Source organism: Drosophila subpulchrella, chromosome X (genome assembly GCF_014743375.2).
Source record: "Drosophila subpulchrella strain 33 F10 #4 breed RU33 chromosome X, RU_Dsub_v1.1 Primary Assembly, whole genome shotgun sequence".
Classification (NCBI taxonomy): Eukaryota; Metazoa; Arthropoda; class Insecta; order Diptera; family Drosophilidae; genus Drosophila; species Drosophila subpulchrella.
Genome location: NC_050613.1, coordinates 28,161,173 through 28,182,154, shown reverse-complemented (window position 1 = coordinate 28,182,154; position 20,982 = coordinate 28,161,173). Strand labels below are relative to the sequence as shown.

At 39.1% G+C, this 20,982-nt stretch overlaps 1 protein-coding gene across 1 annotated transcript in view; it reads right to left on the bottom strand.

Moving 5' to 3' along the window:
* LOC119556265 overlaps positions 1-20,982 on the bottom strand; it is a 112,399-nt gene that overhangs the window by 56,657 nt on the left and 34,760 nt on the right. The window lies entirely within an intron of this gene.

The window sequence follows — 20,982 nt, the reverse complement described above, 5'->3', positions numbered from 1 at the left end:
CAATGATATATTTCGAATAAGTAGAGTGCAAAAAAAAAAAAACAAAAATACAAAAGAAAAGCCGACGAAGAAGCAATAATTTATTTAATTTGGTCTTAGTTCTTCACCTTGCTTTTATTTCCCTGTTCTTTCCAATTTCACCTTGGGCTGCTCTGCATGTCCAGAGGATGGATACTCCTCCCCACCACCGCCACCACCACCACCACTGGCATCAATTGCCAAATCCTTCTGTCGACAGTTGCTCCCCTACAACGCCCAAGGACCCTCCTTTTTTCACTCAATCTGCCAGCCTGCGATGTCTAGCTGGCAGGATGAATAGATGGATGAATGGATGGATGGTTGGTTGGTTGGTGGGTTGAATGGATGGATGGATGGATGGATGGATGGATGGATAGATGGATGGATGGATGGGATGGCTTGCATACACTCATCTCTTACTTAAAACACCCAACAACAATCCAAGTAAATCTGTTGTCTTAACACATAATAAATCAGCCACATTTTGAATGGCCATTTCAGCATTATGGGCATTGACTTTGACTTTGACAGTGGCCAAAATGGGATGGCGAATGGGAATGGGAATGGGTCCAGGCCACTTCCCCATGCCAAATTAAATATGCCGCACTTCAGCTGTCACTCATCCGATGCCTCAATCAATCAATCAAAGCCAACAGCTGCCGTTTTAGCTGATTCGTAGACTCAAGTTTAGGTTCTTTTGCTTTTGATGGGCGGCTGACTCCGCTTCTTCCTCGTCCTCCTTGGCTAATTAAATACGCTCATAAATTCAAAAGCCTTGTCGTCGTCGTCTAGCGCCTAGTTGGATATACAGCCGCGGTCAAAATAATAATAGCTTATGATCTTTTTAAAAGGAAATATAAAAAAAGTATAGAGTTTATATATGCGTAAAGTAAAGACCAATTTCCAATGGAAAATTCGATCAAGCCTGAGAACTTTTTGATGTCAGTTTTAATATGTAAACCTACAAATTTAACTACAACATTCCCCCCAGCAAAAAATGTTTACTTAAATGATAACTTAGTGACATTGAGAAATTTGAACTAAATAGGACAAAGATTTTACAAGTTAAGATGATATGTAAGTAGGATGACATTTAAACACAATGGAAAGTACAGAACAACGATAATTTACATTTTATTACATTTTTATATACCATATATAAGGAAGTGAATTTTTAAGGATTCTAAACACTCCATCAACTTTTTCTACTACCATAACTTGTATATGGTAAGCTACCATATAGATTGTCTCAAGGGTATGCTTTTAAAGCCTTTGAAATTACCCAGCTACTATTATTTTGACCGCAACTGTATTTATCATTGTGTCATTGAAGCCACAGAAATGTCAGAGAGTTGTGTGCTTCAGTTTCAGTTTCAGTTCAGTTTCTGTTTCTGTTTTTGTTTTCGACTGAAAAAGCGGCGCAAAGCGAAACTTCCAGGGCCATAGGTTGGAGGTTCGAGTTTCAAGATTCACAACGATTCACTTGGGGTTGTCAGTTTATGCTTGTTTGCTTGTTTGTTCGTTGGTTGCCTCACTCAATGCGACAACAACAACAACAACAACAACAACAACAACAATGCATCTTAAGACCGCTTTTACCTTGGCCCATTCCCATTCCCACTCCGCATTTCCACTTTTCTCCGCCATCCAGAAGACCCCCAACCTTTGTGCCTATGAATGCAGCTTATTTCGAAGAGGACTGCCGACTCGGCTGAGTTGAAAACCCCTTTGAGCTTGAAATCAAGTGTTCTGTTGTTGTTAATGTCGCTGCTGCTCAGACGTTGCGCGGATTATTGATTGATTGCACAGCCTTGAAAGGATACAAAAGATTGCCCTTTCTCCCACCAAAAGTCCTGGGTGCCAACTGAAAATATTGATCAAATTGAAAGAAATTGATAATGGAGAATGGAGAAAGCAAAAGCCCTCAATTGCACTTTACTCTGAACGAGGAGAGAATCAGCAGGATGAGCTGCACAGCTAAAAATAAATAATCGAACATATATTATATATTTTTCTCTTCTGAAAATTATCTCCATTTTCTTTCACATCAAAAACTCTTCATGTATTTTCCATGTGTTATAGGATTAAAAGATTCTACTCTAATATTATATTTATAACACCTATAGCGTTAAGGAAATGATAAAAAAAATCGTTCAGGCTAAAAAAATAAATATTTACATTACAGTATTTAAGTATTTTTGACTTTTTTTTACATTTTCATTTATATAATATCAAATTTAAAATCTCGACATCACATCATATTCATTTTTTCCCGTGCGGCCATAAAAAAGTGTGCACTCTGTTAATTTTACAATGCGAGATTATCGGGGGGCTGAGAAGCAGGAAGCCAAATTGATTTTGATTGACCTCGCGCCGCATGTCCGCCACTTTTCGCCAATATATGTGTGCCAAACTTTTCTGCCCTCTTTTATGGGATGATGACAACTTGAAGAAGCCGCTCCCAACTTTTTAAATCGAACTATCTATCGACTATACTTTGAACAAGAGTGCTCTAAACGCTCCCTTGGCTCGCTTTAAAGCCATTTCCCATCCCTATTCCGTTCCCCCTACCCCATCATATTACCGCAATTTAATATTTTGCAACAACTCTAACAAAAGTTTTCAAGCAGTAGCAGCCACAGCCGCAAATTCGTATTAATCCAACTGTGGGTTGGTTTTGCAGAGCAGAGAGTCGTCTGCTAGAGACGAGGAGAAGACACTGGGAATCCTAGAATCCGAGAATCCAAGGGAAGATTGACAGGGCCGCCAGGGAGAAGAGAAATTGTGGTGGTCAGAGTGCAAAGTGTCTCACAAGTCCACTTGACACTAATAACAGATTTTGCGGTCGCTCGAAAAGTTGAGTAAGCACTACAGCCACTACAATTGCCGTTCGTTTTTATACCCGTTACTCGTAGAGTAAAGGGGTATACTAGATTCGTCAGAAAGTATGTAACAGGTAGAAGCGTTTCCGACCCCATAAAGTATATCTATTCTTGATCAGGATCACTAGCCGAGTTGATCTAGCCATGTCCGTCTGTCCGTATGAACACTCAGATCTCGGACAATATAACAGCTAGAATGGGATTTGGCATGCAGATTCTTGGGATTCCTGCGCAGCGCAAGCAGGGTGCCACGCCCACTCTAAGGCGCACAAACGACCCTAACACTAAAACCCGACCAACGCCCACATTTCGTAATATTTTGTTAAAATTTAAATGAGAGTTTGTAAGTTAGGTGGCGCTAGCAACAACACTCTCTTTAGCTGAGTAATGGGTATCTATCAGTCGAGGCCATCAACTATAGCCTTTTTTCTTGTTTCTTCTCTTTTCCCCCAACTACCTTATATACACGAATTTTGATCAAAACCAAACGATTTATACTACGGCAGCCTTTGGAATAATAGTCTTAAATTTGCATAAATTCTTGACTTTCAAAGGTAATTGTTTCGCACCTTTTACAGCCAATAGAAAGATTATTTGGGCACTAATATAGCAAAATCCCTTCTTGGTACGCACTAACATATTATTATTTAATTTGGATTTATGGTTTTAGATTTTTATGTCCAACAGTATTTGCCTTACTTTGAGTTCGCAGAAGGTATCCCCCTTTATAGCTATTTATTTATATGCTCTGGTGAATTCGGGCTTGTTAAATCTAGCATTACATAAAGCTAACTTGCCATCCTTACCGCAAAATACAGCGTTAATTAATTCATTATATAATCGGCAAGTGACTCAGTAGTCGCTCCAAGCTGCGACTTTTGTAGGGGCTGTTTGGGTGGGCTGGTGGTGGGTGGGTTTGTAGGATGTGGGTTCCGTTCCAAATAAAAATGAAAACTTTTGGGCCTACGGCCTGGCGGTCATAACTTCAGCCTTTACGGCGCGCAACAACCCGCAGCGATGGCAGATAAAGAAAGGCAGATATTTACAAAGAGCAGAAAACATTTACCACCCAGCCAGTGGCCAGTAAGCAGTAACCTTGAAAGTTTCACAGGCCACATCGTTGGACGATATCGCATCGCATCTGGCGAGCAAATCTCGCTGGCTATTCGGAAATGTCCAAAAACTGTTTTGCAGCCCATTGCGTGGTGTGTCTAGGCGAAGGGCCCCGGGCCCTGTGCCAGTGTCCCTCATATATGGGATGCTCCTCCATCTTCAGGAGGAGCGCAGAGTGCCTATAGTTTTTTTTTTTTGTGGAGGCTTTAGTTGCTTGAAAGAATGGTTGTTGGAGGATGGTTGCCTCGGGCAGAAAACTGTTAAATTATTTTTTTATTGCCGGGCAAGGGCGAGGGCGAGTGCGCTCCTTTATTAAGGTGGCGGTGGATGGAGCCGCCTGTCTCTGCGATGAAAGTAAGCGTTAAGTACGAACAAAGTAAAAAGTATTGCCCGTGCGTGCCCAAAGTTTTCACCCCAACAGAACAGAGCAGAACAGAACAGAACGCTACAGAACGGTGGAGTACAGAAGAACGACTCTTGCTCAACCCAGTTAAAACAATTCAGCCATCAGCCGCAGCGTCAAACAAAGCACTTGAAGTGAAAATTGTGCTGGCTTTTGTCTCTTTGTCTTTACTTAACTTAACTTTGGTGTGCCTGCTGCTACTGCCGCTGCAGTTGCCCACTGCAGTTCTAAGACATGAAAGGGCGCTTTAGCTGGCTTTTCCCGACCACAAAATACCCCCTTCTCACTGCCCTTACTCAAGGATATTTGCCTGAAAGCAAGACTAAAATAACTAAAATAATTGAATTTGGATGTGTTGGGTTAACCAGGTGTACCCAGAAATATCTATTTTAATATTATTAGCATTGGATTGAAAGGCATCTTACAAGAATTTCTTGACAACTTAAATTGTTCTAATATTAGTCTATACGATTGCTTATATTCCCTGTATTTTAATTAGGTATTTATTATATTTGAGACAACATTTAGAATATACCACATAATAAGCCAGAAAAATGTATAATTGTTAAAATAATATAGAGTAAATCATCTATATGCTCCGATATCCCCATCTTTGTATTGCAATTTTTGCAGTTATCTACTATCTCAATCAAGATAATTGATCTTTCACTGTGAGTAGTAAGTTTTTGACAAAATGATTACTTAATTATCTGTGAGACCCGATGGCCCCCCTATATATTGGAATTTCGGCGTTTACCTTCCCGTTCCCACCCGGGCTAAGTGGTCTTTCGCTGTGATTAGTAAGTTTACGGAACTGTCCAGCATTTTCCCATGCACATTTTATAACCCAATTTGTAACCATTGTGCGGAGGAGAGGAAAGTAGAGTAGACTGACCGACCTCGCCCGCCTCGAGTCATATAAACTCGTGTGCTAAACAAATGTGACGGCTTCGACCGAAAAATACCAGAAATTGAGAGGTCATAAATAACTTATTTCCAAATTGCAGACGTGGTGGCGGTGGCGAACCCAAACTCGAACCCACATCAGCTGTCACTCAAAAATGACTAACACGCATTCCCCTCTGGCCGGAAGTTGTGCTCCGATGATGCCGAGAGTTTTGGACAGGACACGCTGAACTTTCGCTTTGGAAAGGGGGGAGAGCAGCAGGAAGCAGGAGCAGCAATATAAATGAGGATAAAAGTTTTCCTTTTGATTGATTCGAGTCATTTGAGTGCTCTGGACACATTTCGATTTCGTCGTACCACGGACCATGGACCATGGACCATGGAGTCGCTCTAATTAGTGTCTCCGATATATTCTCGATTTGCCATCGTCTCTGGCAGAATGTTGTTTCCAATAGTCTCAAAATTCGCATTCTTGGCCATCATCAATGGGAATGTGCGTAAATGAAAAATTCCTTTTACATTATGACCCGAAATGAAAGGCGCCCGGCGCCATTGAAAACATACATATCCCCTCAAATCCTCACCCCTGGACCGGACCGGACCGGACTGTTCCTTTTCGATTCGCTTAATGAATAGATAGCAAAATATACGAAAATACGAAAACAAAATGCAGGTCTCAAAACTTGTGTGAATTCTGGGATTGTGTAGGCGAAAATGGGTCGGAGGAGGAGGAGGCCGCAAAGCACCAGAGGTGTGGATGCCCGCAAAATCCATTAGGGTCAGGATCCAGGACGATCCAAAACTGATGAATTGCCATAAGTTGACAGTGAGTGGGCCGCAATCAGTTATCAATAATGTAGGAATATGCAAATATGCGGTATAGCACGATAATGCTATTTGTAGCTTTCTTTGCACAAGTACACTGGAAATAAACGAGACCTGATCGGTTAATGGCCACAATTATGTTCCAATTTAAATATGAAATTAATAAAAGCACTCTTAACTATTATAACCATTTTGTTTATAGTTGTTTTATATATATTTTGATTTACTTTAAAAAACACCCTTATATTGTTTGTAGTTTAAAATATTTTTTTCGTTTCTCAACAATTTCATAATATTTACTCAATACATTTTAAAAGAATTCCTTAAAACCATCTTTAAATTCCTTGACTCTCGGTGTGAAAAATTAATATTTTGTATTACAAAAAAAGAACATCCCCTGCAACTGCAACAATCGCTTGCAAATGTGGTGGGTGGAAAATACGAAAATAACATTTTATTTCAAGCCAAGAAACTCTAGCCCCAAACTTGTGGGCACTACCCCGTTTTTCGTGATTCGAAGGGAACACACATATGAGAATTGAATGCAAAATACGGAATTCAACAAAAATTTCAAGCCCCATTGGAAAACCAGTTAAATGGGGAAGCTAGTATCGAATATGGCGGAAACGAAATGAGACAAAAAGCAGGGAAAGGTTGAGAAAAAAAAAAAAACAATAATAACAAAGTCGGAAGCGCCATAGAGATAAAAAATATTTACGGAAAAAAAAAACTAAGCAAAGAGGCGAGAGAAGAAAATCATAAAAACGATATGAAATTTATGCGCATATTTCATTTCTTTTTGTTGAACGGTTGCTTCCTGCATCCACCCACCCACTATGGCACCACTTCAATGGTGGGTGGTGGGTGGTGGTTGTGCAGAAGAGGCGTCTTCCATCTGCCCCCCAAGTGATGGCCGTTTCTTGTAGAGTTTTATTCGATATTTTCTTTACATTTTCTTATGCTCGCTACGTTTTGTTTTCCTGCGGTTGTTATGACGATGCCATTCTATTTTTCTGTGCCACTCCACCACCCCAAACGTCCTATTCAACCAAACCACCCACCCACCCAACACCATCGTTCGGCGTCCAAGCCAAGGTGTAATGTAATGTAATTTAATTCATTCTTTATACCCCTTACTCTTTGTATAAAATGGTATGTTGTATTCATGCACACGTTCCGTTTCCGTCCCTATAAGGTAGGTATGTGTACGTAGACGATATAGCTTAGCTCTCGGGGACTAGAATAAGTAGAATATTTATACTTAACTTGTTGACTCTTATAATTCACAGGCTCTGCTGAAAACCTACATTTAAAAGTTTGTCAAGAAAGTATACTCCTTGATATCTTTGTTCAAATGGAATTATTAAACTATATACTTTCTTTATCTCAGTGTATGTTTCATTATATCCCAATGGTGGTCTCAGTTCTTGTGGCCAAGACAATTAAAAATGTGTCACCCTGGCAAATAAGATTATCTTGTTTGATTTTTTTTAAAAGAATGTTCTAAAATGTTATGATAGATAAATACGATTATTGATGGCTGGCTTTAATCCTCGTTCTTTTCTTTCAAGGTGGACTCTTTTCGAGCATGCATTAATATGGCCATCTCTTTACATGACTCCACTCAAATTTCCTGTCCAATCTGACCGTCCATATTGCTCCGTCCTTGCTCCTTGCTCCTGCTCCAGTCAGTATATTGATTCGGGCTACAGTGGTGATATGTTTGGTCGCAGCAGAGCATCCCCAGCGACCTTTTCTTATTCTCGCAAAACCCATCTCACCCCAGCAGTCCGACGAGACGAGTTGGCCGGAAATCTTGGCAGTCTGCGCCTGTCGTAAAATGTTTGCCATGATGCGAGCTATCTGTGCAACCGATATTGGATGCAGTCACGCCTCTCGGGCACACAACCACTTTCCAAGGGCCACCCCTTCATCCACACACAGAACCTTTGCTCTTGTACACAGAAAAAAAACCACTAATATTTGTAGGTAACACAATATGTACAAATGTACAAATAGTCCAACCAAATTAAACATACGAAAAAGAAAAGACTTTGGTGTACAAATTAAAACTTTTGAATGTTAAGTAGTGGTAATCATCTCACAAAAGATATTACACAAATTATTCTTCCCTTCCAAGACACCTAAAAAGATTGCCCTAATTGCATTCAAGTAAATGGCGATTTCTTTTATAAATTAAAAAGTATTTACTCCTAAAATCTATGATAGCAAATCTGAATACTGCAAATTTGTATAACCTTTCTAATCATTCGAAAATTTCTTCTTTCTACTACAGGTAGTAATTTATTCTGATCGGTGTAATTATTTACAAACCTGCAGATGAAGATATTTCTATGAGCCCACAGATATTAGTTTACAATTACAATTTTACTAAGATATCCTAGATTAACAATGAACAATTGGTATTGTTTTGCTATTCCTTTACGTATTTAAGTTCTAATCATATTCGTCTATCAAGAGGGTTTTTAAAGTACTTTTCGAGAGCCATGTTGAAATTGTGGCTCCCTAGTTATAAGTGCTGACAGAGGGGGGGTTGAGAGTCAATTATATTGTACTTGTTTCAATTGTAGCAACATGAAAACGAAATATTCCCAACTCAGATCGTTTCACAGATTCGAAATCGGAATTGTAATGTTGATTTCCCCGAATTTCCAGCGCCCAAAAGCCGTTAATCGGAACGGAAAGCGGCGAAACGAACCCGGGGCACTTGGCAGATGGCACATGGTATAGATTACATTTGACCTGCGTTACAGTAACGTCCGATTGTTCCCGCAAAACCAGACTCTCGACTCTCAACTCTCACACATGATTGACGTAACTATATTTGGCGGCTGTGATGTGGAGCAAAACAGCAGAGGGCGAACGGCTAACAACAGCGATAAACACGTGTTGGGCCCGTTGTGTCATTGTTTATGCACCGGACTCAAAATCGGGGGGTTTTTCATTGTTTTTGGGTTCGATTCGTGCAACAATAAATCCCAAAAAAAAAAAAGCGGAAAAACACGCACACTTAACGAGCCTCATCGGGTAAGGGACAATTATCGGCTGCGCTGAGAGAAACGATCAGCAACTACGAAGTAGTTCAAATGTCACTATTGAATTTCTACCTTACTTTTTGGATTACTAAACATCTTTTTTTTTGTAACTCACAATATTTTCCGCCTTTTATAGACCATCAAGTCCTAAAAAAATATTAAGGACTCACTAACTTGATTTTTTTACTTTCAGATATTTTCTTTGTGTGTTTATTAACGCATGGGCGTGAGAAGATTTGAGCTCTGGGTGTAAAATTATTTTCAAATAAACAGAAAGACCAAACCAAATTCACTGGCCTATTAAAAATAATGACTTTAGCTTGGTTAGCTTTAAAAAAAACACATGTTCAGCTGTGTTTTCTTTTAGAAAAATGAACCAACTAATGGACTAAAATCGATTTACTTATGAACATAATATCTACTATGTCCTCAAAAATGATATTTCTTAAGGCGGATTCGAAGCTTTTGTACTAGATCTAAACATTTAACTAATTCAAGATTTCTCCTCCCGGCGGTTACTGATTTTTTTTAAATGCAAATTTACCTTATCGCTTCGGAACATTAGTTTAATAATATTATAGAAAGACTTTATCCGGTCGGACGTGATATACCCCACGAACACCAGGCACCATTACGGCGTAATCATCTATAGCCGGCTGTTGGTACTGATTTTTTTAGAATAATTGATGGAAAGAGGGGGCGGTCAATCAAATCCGAGTGCATGCAGCTGGTGCCGTTGAATCACCGAATGGCGTTCATTAGTCATTTCAATTATTAAATCATGATTTTTTCTTTTTTCTGCCCCGAACAGGTGAAGGTCAACCAAATGGGGTTGTCGGAGTCAGAGCAAACCGTTCTTGTAAGTATGATTACGCCAGCTTACCTGAAATTGAAGAAAAGAAGTAACATATTAAGTACAAATAGCAAACCATACATACATATATCTAGTTTTCCCACTCCCCAACTAAAGCGTTATTCTCTTTTCCAATAACGCCATATTGTATCATAATGAAAAGGGGGTTAATTGGAAATAATTTAATCTAAAAGCTGCTGCCTGCTCTATAACTTTTGAATTCCTTTTTTATTGGATATTTAATCGAGGAGAGACAAGCGTCCAAGAGGAGGCCATTGCATGTTCCACCATATGTAGGTCATCTATGATGGCTGAAAGTCGAAAAGTTTACGCGGAGTCGACGGTCGGTCATGCCACAACATTTTGAAGTCTTTGGAATCCGTCAGTCAGTTAGTCAGTCAGTCATTCAGTCAGTCAGTCTGGCACACACGGGTTAAGGCTTTCTGCTCTTAACGACGCCAAAAGTGTGGGCCTTCAACGGGTTAGCCTCTGCTGGCCCCATCACTTTCTGCCGTTTTTGATTGACTTCACCAAGTCGACGAGTGTTATGGGCTGTTGTAGTCTATCTGCAGGAAAGGCAGGTTCGTTCGCGTTCTATCGCCACCCGTGACCTTTATCATAACTGTCAATTATGCAATAAAAAATGTGCTGAATTAATAAAGGCAACGGTATAAGCGGAAAAAATGAAAAGCACAAAGCTACTGTGGCACAGGATTAAACTCTTTTATTTACAACGTAACGTGCCAATTAAAAAGAGTTGCAAACAAACTTATTTTTATGTTTTACTTATGTTGCACATGTTGCACATCTTTAAAAAGTCAAATTTTATTCGATGTGTGGGTGAAAATTTACATAAAATATTCACTAGCTTAAGTTATGATGACACACTTGACTAATATTATTCAATCGCCATTAAAAATGTGTTTGCACTTTAAATTGTTTTGACTTTTTAATAAATACAACTAGTATTGAATGTAAAGTTAGAGTTAGTTTTAATCTTGAAATAAATACGAAACATTTTACGACAACATAGGCAGAAGCTGGCCAATTTCTTTTTGGCTACGAAATACGCCCCTCTGTCTGCAACCTTTTTTGCACGAAATTTCAGGGACAAATATTTAATGTTACCAGTTTTATTAATTATATCTTGCTAAATTGGCACTTCCACCACACTGGTGTTCAGTGGTGCTGGGGTAAGCTCGAACATCTGCCGGTTCTCATGTTGCCATTCGGTGTATTCGGTGGGTTATTCGGTTGCTCCCCCGGTAAATTGATGAGCTCAGCGTGGCAAACATCAACGGACACTCTCACATAGCGCTAGCATACGCCCACATAATTAACACTTTGGTTCAATGTGGGTAAATATTTAGCATGCGTCTATAAAGCGGACTGTGCACTGTGGTCCTGCTTCGACTCATACATGCTCCTATGCTCCTCATACCGTACCATAATACGTCCATACCAGGGCCAAATAAATTTATTCATGCTATACCTAATAGAGCAACTTGACTGCTGCCACCAAGGTGTGGGGGGGAAATCACAAAGGAGCCGAAAACAAATGGCGTTAGGGAAAGGAAAGGAAAGGAAAGGAAAGTAACACCGAACACCGAACACCGCCCACGTTGGCTTTTTTCTCGGCCAAGGGGAGGGGTGGAGAATGGGCGTGGCAGAACGCCTCCGCCTTTGACCGGGATAATCAAAGCTTCGGATTCGGATCCGTTGTCGGATTGCCCCCTGGCCCAGTCTAGCCAGCCACACACGTGCTTCTCACTTTGTGGGTTAAGGGACTTGGGTTGACTTAAATTACCCAACGCACTCAACAAAAAAAAAAGGAAAAGATACAAAAAAGCTATTAACATAGGTAAAAGTTTCTAGTGTATTGAGCTACCTTAACTCGCCACTTGAATAAATAAAAGTTTTAGTAAAAGAAACATTAGATACCTTTAAATAGAAAGGGTATAGGTAGTTTTAAAAAAACTCTTTTCTAAATGTTCAACTACCTGAGTTTTTTTTTAAATAAGAAAATAGGAAAATAACTGGCCGATTACCCTGGCAGCTATTTTCTTGCTCTGAAAATGGCTTTCGCTGATTTAAGCCAAGATTGCAGTGCACGTGACACTCACTATGCCGATGAGCTGCAGAAATGATGTCGAATCTCGACGGGGGCAATTGCTTGTGGGTCGAAAAAAAGCACTTTGTTGCCGCCCACTGTCTATTTGCCACGCCCACTCAATGTCGCTCTGCCTCCGAGGCAGCCATTGAAATTTGAATCTTACCAAAGATGCATTTTCACAAAATAAAAAGCGCACTTTTGATGTTGCATCAATAAAAGTAGAATGTGAAATCAAGGATAAATGTAGATATCATCATACAATCAGCCTGATCAAAAGATATAGGCCCACTAGAATATTAAAATAGATAGACTTCGTATAGTTTTAAGTTCTTCTAAATCAAACTAGTTTTAATGGCAATAGATAGTATAAATTCTCATAAAAAAGGTTATATAACGCGAATTCTTTAGAACTCGAATTTTTTGGTGCCATGGCAGTTCGATAGTGATTGACTTTGACATAAAAGATCGTCATTTCTTTATGACTCAATATCAATTAAAACAAATTCCAAACTTTAGTGGAAACTTTTCTTTTGACTTCAGAAAACACACAAAGAGAACATTTTTAAAAACCCCTTTTCAAAGAGCTACACTTTTCGACTTAGGTAGAGTTATTGGTTGTGTGCTAACTGTCAATTATCATAACTATTTGCGACGTCCGAGGCAGTTTGGAATTAGGAAAAGCTTTTAGCTAGCCAATGTACAAAACATAAAAGAAAAACGAGACTGCTGCCAGTTTGTCTGAATATTCGAATGGTTCTGGGTTCTGAGTTCTGAGTTCCGAGTTCTGGGCTCTGAGTTCTGAGTTCCAAGTTCCGTGTTATGTGTGTGAACCAAACTTTATTGCCTTTGAAATGGGGTGCTAATTGTATCGGCCTTTCCTAGTCCATCCGTCCATCCGTCCATCCATCCGCTCCCATTCGAGCGTGCATCGGTTATTGGTATCGGTATCAGTATGAGGTATCAGTTTCAGTTTCTGCTTTTGATCCGCTCACCTCCTCTTTTATTTATGTTTATCGCAATTAATTAATCTGTCTAATGGCATGGCATAGTGTGTTGTTGGATAACGACTGCGACCAGCTTTAACCCAGTTTATTGTACAACCCAGACTGACTGACTGCCAGACTGCCAGACTGACTGACTCACATCCATCTCTCAATTCATCCGACCCTGCAAAAGGAACGTCCGTCTGTTGTGTCTGCTCTGTCTGATGTGTCGGACGTGCGCTTGTCTAAATGCATTTATAATGCCAATCAATCAAACGCAATTATAAACCCTATTGGCACGATGTCTGCCCATGCAATTGCCTCCTTAAAATGCGGGGGAAAATCCAAAGGAGGAACGCGGGTCTCTAAAAAGGCAAGTAATGGCATGTAATAGTCTACACGGTCCCTGACTTGCAGTTCAATTTGGCCCGCTAAATGGCTGGCGCTTGTAATCGCTGTGGTTTGACTAAAAAATGATGCGGGAGTGCAAAAAAAACCACTGAGAATGCACTGAGAAAAAAAAAAAAATATCTATTCAGTTCAAAGTCAATTGAAATATTTTTGCTTGGATTAAATCCATTTAGTTCATACTTATTTATTTTAGGTTTGTGTATATTTAAATAAACAAATAAAGTTAGTAAAATAATTTTAAACTTTGATTTTAAAAATGTGTTTCCCTTTAATTAACAAAAAAGGTCATGGTAATTAAATTTGTTCTACCTTTTTTTAATATTTTCAAAATAAATCCTGCAATTCAATATGTTTTCTGCTCGCTTATTATTTTTAAAGATTATTATGGTTACTGTTTCTGTTTACCAGTGCAGCAAAATATTTGACAATTTTAGCTTTAAGTATCATAATCGAAATGTTGGCTTCTTCCGGTTAAAGAACCCATGAGTAACAGGTATCACATATTCGACAGGTCACCTCTATGAATTTTTCCTTTTTATTTTCCCTGCGCCCACACTATTTTGCCTCCACAAAGGGTCGTAGGTCGTAATACCTTTAGTGGATGTGATTACCTTGAGCATTGCATTCATGTTTATTGTTCTTGTGCTAACACTGACCCAGTTCCTGATACAAAACAAAGCTAAACGTGACCAAGCAGCAGATTTTTATTTGCCTCTATCATACTTTTCTAATGCCTTTTTTTGCAGCTGGCTTGTGTCACATGCGTAAAGAACCAACCGAAAGTGCAAGCCATAAGCATTTTCTAATTTGTAATAAATCAACATTTTCAGAACTCTGTCCTTGGGAGGAGCAATATTTTATTTCTATTAAAAGAACGGGGAAAAAAATGAAAAGGGGTTGTAATTAAAAGCCCTGACGTGTGTGTGCTTTTCCGGTTATTATAAAAATTATAATAGCCTAAAAATCAACATGGTCCCTCCTCCTTTACCCCGAACCCTCCATCCTGCGACCCCCAAACGGCCCATATACCATTTTACTACCGCAAGACCACCCACTATGGGTTGTTGTAGCCCCTTCTCCTCCAAGAGGACATTGCGTATGAAGTCCTTTTATGACATGTTTGCCATTTATCTGTTTGTTTGTAAGCTTTGCCGTCTGTGTCTTGCTTTTTCGTCTGTTTTTTCGTTTTTCCCTTCTCTGTCGCATTTATTCTCGCTGTTTTAGCTCCATTCAGCCCAAATACTGGCCCCAAAAAATTTGCATAATAAATAAATGTTGGAGAAAGGAGAATGAGAAAGAGTGAGTGCAAAAAGAAAGGAAGAAAATATGACTTTTAGCCGAAACCCTTAATCAAAAGTTTAAACAATATAAAATTTTTAAAAAATATGATGGAATAATAAAAGGGCCAGCAGAGACCGAGTTACCCCGCAGCAGATATCCTAATAATGAAGTCCAGGACTTTGTCCAGAGTCCTGCAATCTCATGGTTGCGCTGCCATTTGGAAAGCATAATTCCTCCCGCATTTCGCATTTCACATTTTTTGCCCACACTTTTTTTTCCCCTGGCTTGCACTTGGCAAATGCAAAGAGCCAAATCGGAAATCTGGCCCAGTGGGCCAATATATATATAAGAGTGGGAATGTATATATACAAGACTCCATCTTTCTGACCTCTGCTCGCATCAAAGTTGTTTAAGGTATTCCACTAAATCTTGCCTTAATGGCTAATTTAAAATATGGCAAGACCTTGAATTAGAAAAAACACCAAGCATGTCCTTCATCATTCTGAAAGTTTCAAAGTATTTTTATTTATGCCTCCACAAGGGCTCGAAAGTGTTTTAACCAAGAAAAATGGTGGTATATCTTGCACCACCGACGATTATTTATCATATTTCATTATTTCTATTAATAATTAGGGTATAAGTTATACAAAAAGTTAAAATACCAAATATATTTCGTTTAAGGCCCCAGAGTTACCAGCATGAATACGATTTCGCATAATCACCTCTAGGGCCAAAAATGTGTGGGCAAATGGCATGCCAAACTATTTAAAAACTCCCAAAAAATAGGCTTATGCCTCCGGACAACACAGGTGACAAGGCAGAAATTCACGCATGCGAGCAGGAAGAATTCAACCAGAAGTGAGAAGGACATAAAAGAAGACGAACCGTCCCTAAAGCCAAGACAATAAGAAACTTTTCGATTTTGTCAACCACTTACATTATAAATAGCTCAATGATTTTCGATGTCAGACAAAAATTCAGCTTTAGCTTCGGTTGGTTTAATGGATTTAAAAATCGTATCTCGAAATTGCCTCGAAAGAACGCAAGTGTGTTAATCATCATGCAGCATATTTTGGAGAACATTAAAAGCGTTTTAAAGGAGGCCAGGCCAGAAATGCTAATAGCAAACCTCGTAAATCTCGGCTTTCTGTCCCATCCTCTCTCCACCGACTGAGGATGGCCAATAAAGGGCCAGATAGTCGGTCCCAAGAGCGAGTCCATGGGTTGTGGCAATGTATCCTGTGCCTGTAGTCCTCCTCCTCCTGCTCCTGCTCCTCCTGAGAACCCTTTTTATCGGATGGCTTTTGTCACAGCTTACCCGCTCGGGAGTGGTCAGCTACAGTCGTCGTTGGGTGGAATGATATCCCTAGCCCCATAACCTCACACCCATATATATTGTAGAGCCCAAAAAGGCTGACAAAGTGGCTTATTCATTTGCTAGGATTTCGATTAAGTGTGCAACAGCTCTGATTTGATCCCCATGATTTGAAAATTATTTAAGCAAACGCTGCATATGGCCAATATTGGAATTTAATCCGACCATGTCGGTTCCGCCCCACCCCCACTGTTAAGACACAGCATATGGACAGCTTGTCGTTATCGTTACGGCCCACTTTTGGCCTCCAACTGTGAAATCTGCTGGATCTGTGCCCCAAGGCACACCTTCCAGTGTCCAATGTCCAATGTCCAATGTCCAGTGTCCCATGTCCACAAAACGGACGGAAACAGTGACAGCCGTGATGTATGATGTTTGTAATATTTCGTGTCACATTAAGAAACAGGTGCGTCTAAATATTTAGCTCGGGTGTGACAAGCGGTCACTTGGTCGATGGCCTGATGGAGATGGATTCATTCGGTGAAGTAATGGTCAGGCCGACCGTCCTCTCATTACCAACTTGTCTGGCCAAGTAAGTGCACTCGTAACTCAGCAATTTCCGCATTCGGATAACCGTCTTTCTGTGACTCACATTTGAGTCAGCACTTTATTCACTTCATTGTGCAATATAAAACGGGAACAACTGAATCAGCAAAGGTGATCTAAATATTTCTGGGCAATGTAATCCATATGCAACAGGTAGGTAATTTTACCAATCAAACAATAATTTTCAAAGAATATAAAATATATAGAGATTGAAATGAATTATGACATTAGGCAGCATACAATAGAGTGATAAAATTGCCGCCATCTGCTGGGCAATACAAAAACATAATATATATTTACTCCCTTGTTATATTAAGTATGCAAAAGATAGGTCAAAAGATATATACAAAAATTATGAAATCAAGCAGCAAACAATAAAGTTTATTTTATTTCCCTCTTATTTTTGCCGCTAAGGTATCAATTTGAAATTCAAGTACCGACACAGAAAACAAGTAAATGCGGTGATTTTTATTTATTTTTATTTTTTGACCCAAAGAGGGACCCCTTAGGAGGTTACCAGCTGACATAGGGAAATGTAAAACGGCCTCTGGACCGCAAATATCCCACTCAGCTGGTGAGGCCTCATATAACGAGGCACTAAAAAGAAGAAAAAAAAAAAAGCGCAAACATAAAATTGCTAATTTGAATAAGTCACGTGACACGGCGTTAGCCTTGACAGCGGTGGTGTTGCTGAATCGGAAAGTTCTTGTGGACTCGTGGACTATATATGCTGTATATACTGTATAATGGTATACCGGTATATACCTTAGTATACTGGTGACACGCGCATTACTTGTGCCCTGCCTCTCAGCAAATGGCCGACACGACTGTTGACGTAGTCAAACCCAAATTATGGAAATTTGTCATCGTATGCGAAAACATGCGATATGTGGGGCTCAAGAGTTCTGCTCTGTTCTGTTCTGGAAACGAAACTGCGTTACATACGCGATAACTCCCTGGGTTTTTCATTATCATGCAAAAAACGTTTCTCCAAGTGGGACTTTTTCCCTTTTCCCATCCCTCTTAATATGTTATTTATTCGCACACTTTCATTTTAATCGTAAATGCAGCCGGGTCAGAACGGGGGGTAAAAAAAAAACAAAAAGCAGAAACAATTATGTCCACAAATTGGTGTCAATTTTTGCGTCCGCTGTTTGTTATTGCTACTGGTTGTCATGAATGCTAAAATGACATCGGTGTACCACTATCACGTTCCCTCCTAACCACCCACCACTTCCTTTTTCCTCTCTTTTTTTTAATGCTGATGGAATCGCCGTCCGTCATGCAAAGTGCTTTGCCCACAAATGTTTATTTCACACGATTTTGTTCAAATTTGCTAATTTCTTACATACTAAAATGTTACTTTCGCCTTCGCCCCACCAATTATCCGTTTAAAAAGCGAATAAAATGTGTGATAGCCTCAAAATTTGTATCGTTGTTCTAGGTAAGTAGAGGATTATCTCTCGTTAAACTGCATCCGTCAGCCGGATAAAGAAAAAGGAACACCTTTGAATTAAGAACATTCCTCTGAAAAGTAATAATGTTTTCTCGATATCATATTATGACTTTGGTTTTTAGGTATGTGCAAGTTTACTGTTCATACATATTCTTTAAATCATTTACTGAACCATAGGTAAACGTCATTTCGTTCTTTAGTTGACACGGCATAAACAATTTTAACTTTGAAACTTTTCACTGTCACTCCGTTTCATGAATAACACAAAAAGGGAACAAACTTTTCTGTGATAAAGTTCTTTCCTCGATTTCAGCAGCTCCCTCCTTCGAACAACTCGGAGGATTCAAGCGCATAACGTTAATCGACATCCAGAATCTATTTTCCCCTTTTTTTTTTGTACCCGCCAGTTATCATCGCCCGCATCCGACGCTGACCGAATTCGATTCTACCATCGACATCCAGAGCTTTTTTTTTCAACAAAATTCACTTTTGCTGACATCAACTCAAATTGACTTTTCGCATATAAATTGTCAGAAATGTGTGGAAGAACTACTGCAGGGATAAAGCCAATGCGAATAAATGCGGATATGAATTTCCCCAAGGTGTAACGAAAATAAAAATGGTAGAAGACAATTATTAATTTAAGGTGTGAAAGCAAAAAACCGTGTATAAATTGATGTTTTTAAAATGTATTGAACAATACCGTTTAAAAACTTGTTGCCATTTTTATTCTTAATTGGAAATTACGATAGAAAATAAACAATATATGTTATATATGTATATGCATATACAAAATATTTTAAAGTAGAATATTAGAGAATTCATCCCCAAATTCGTAGAGCTATACCACGTCTAAAAAAAAAGCCATTGTATTTACAGATAAATCAAACATGAAAAAATGACAAAATAAATATTTTAACGTAGATCATTAGAGAATTCTGCCACAAATTCATAGAGGTATCCCACTTCCAAATCGGGATCCTATAACCAAAGTTATGGAATCTGGAAGTGCATTTTTGGGGTCCCATTCTGAATCTCATTGGAAACACGGAAAAAAGTAACATGAAAACAGGCTAAAATTGTGACCCTCTCCTAAAAGGAATATTTTAATGTAGATCGTTAGAGCATTCAACCAGCAATTCATAGAGGTATCCCACTTCGAAATCGGGATCCTATAACCAAAGCTATGGAATCTGGATGTGCAGTTTTGGGGTCCCATACTGATTCCCATTGAAATCACGGAAAAAAATAACATGAAAACAGGCTAAAATTTTGACCGTCTCATGTAAGGAATATTTTAATGTTTATCGGTAGAGAATTTTACCACCAACCCATAGAGGTATCCCACTTCAAAATCGGGATTCAATAACTCAAGTTAGGGTTCCATAGGGGCAGTTTTGGGGTCCCATACTGAATCCCATTGGAAATACTAAAAAAAAAAGAAACATGAAAACAGGCTAAAATTTTGACCCTCTCATAAAAGCAATATTTTGATGTAGATCATTCAAGAATTCAAGCACCAACCCATAGAGGCATCCCACTTAAAAATTGGGATCAAATAACTCAAGTTATGGAATCCAGAAGTGCAGTTTTGGAGTCCCAGTCTGAAAGCCATTGGAATTACGGTAAAATAGAACATGAAAATAGGTAACATTTTGACGCTCGGTTGTTAATGTAGAATATTAGAGAATTAAAACCCAAAATTATAGAGCTGCAGTTCTGAAGGGTAAAATTAGGCTACTCTCACGTTTTGAGATGTGCGGCGATACCCTTAATTGTTCATGTTTTATCTTACTACATATATCTTGAGAAAGAACGGTCATTAGAATGTATGTTAAATAAAAAAGTACCTCTAATTACAAGTCAAATTGAAGATAACAAAAAATAATTATTATTATAATTATGTTTATATGTACATTGTTCATATTTTACTTTAACTTAATTTCTTGAACTTAATTACTGTAAAATATGAGAGTTTTGTAAACCCCTGCATTTGACTTTATGAAATCAAACTTAATTACGGTAAAATATGAGAGTTTTTTAAACCCCTGCATTTGACTTTATGAAATCTATTTGTGTTCGAGTGGTTACATTTCCTGATTAATTATAACGCATGACTCTCATAATTAGTGGGCTTACATTTTATCATGACAGCGTTTCTCCCTGGAAACAGCACCACAGCCACATAGCTCCATAGCTCCGTGGGGCTGTTGTGTGCCACGCCCAAAATTTACGGTGGAAAAATATAAAAAAAAAAAACACAAAAAATTAGCTTTTTGAAGAGATATGGCTAAAATACGTCGTCGTGCTCGCCTGTTGTCGCAGCTGTTTGTCATTTTTCTACTCATAAGCACACTTTGTTTCGCCGGCTTCAGCCGGTGGTAAACTTGCCGACTTGCTGACTTGCCGACTTGGTAGCTCGGCGACTTCGAGAACTTGGATGTGTTTGTGCGGTGGCGCTTTAATGCCGGTCATATGACTTCTGCTTTTTGCCGGCAGTTTTATGCACATGAGACAATGCTTTATCAAGAGCCATCTACTGCTTTTTGCCACACCGCCCCCGATGGTACATCGTTTTTTCGAATTTTCATAAATGAAAATTTGCACCACGATATTTTAAGTTTATTCTTCGCTTTGTGCGTTTTTTTTTTCTTTTACAAGGGCGTTGGGAGCGAAGCCGTGGTAGAACGGGAAATTGGGAAACGAAACAGACTTTGTAAGTGGTTTTCTTGATTAGACCACGGCTGGATAATGTGTGGTG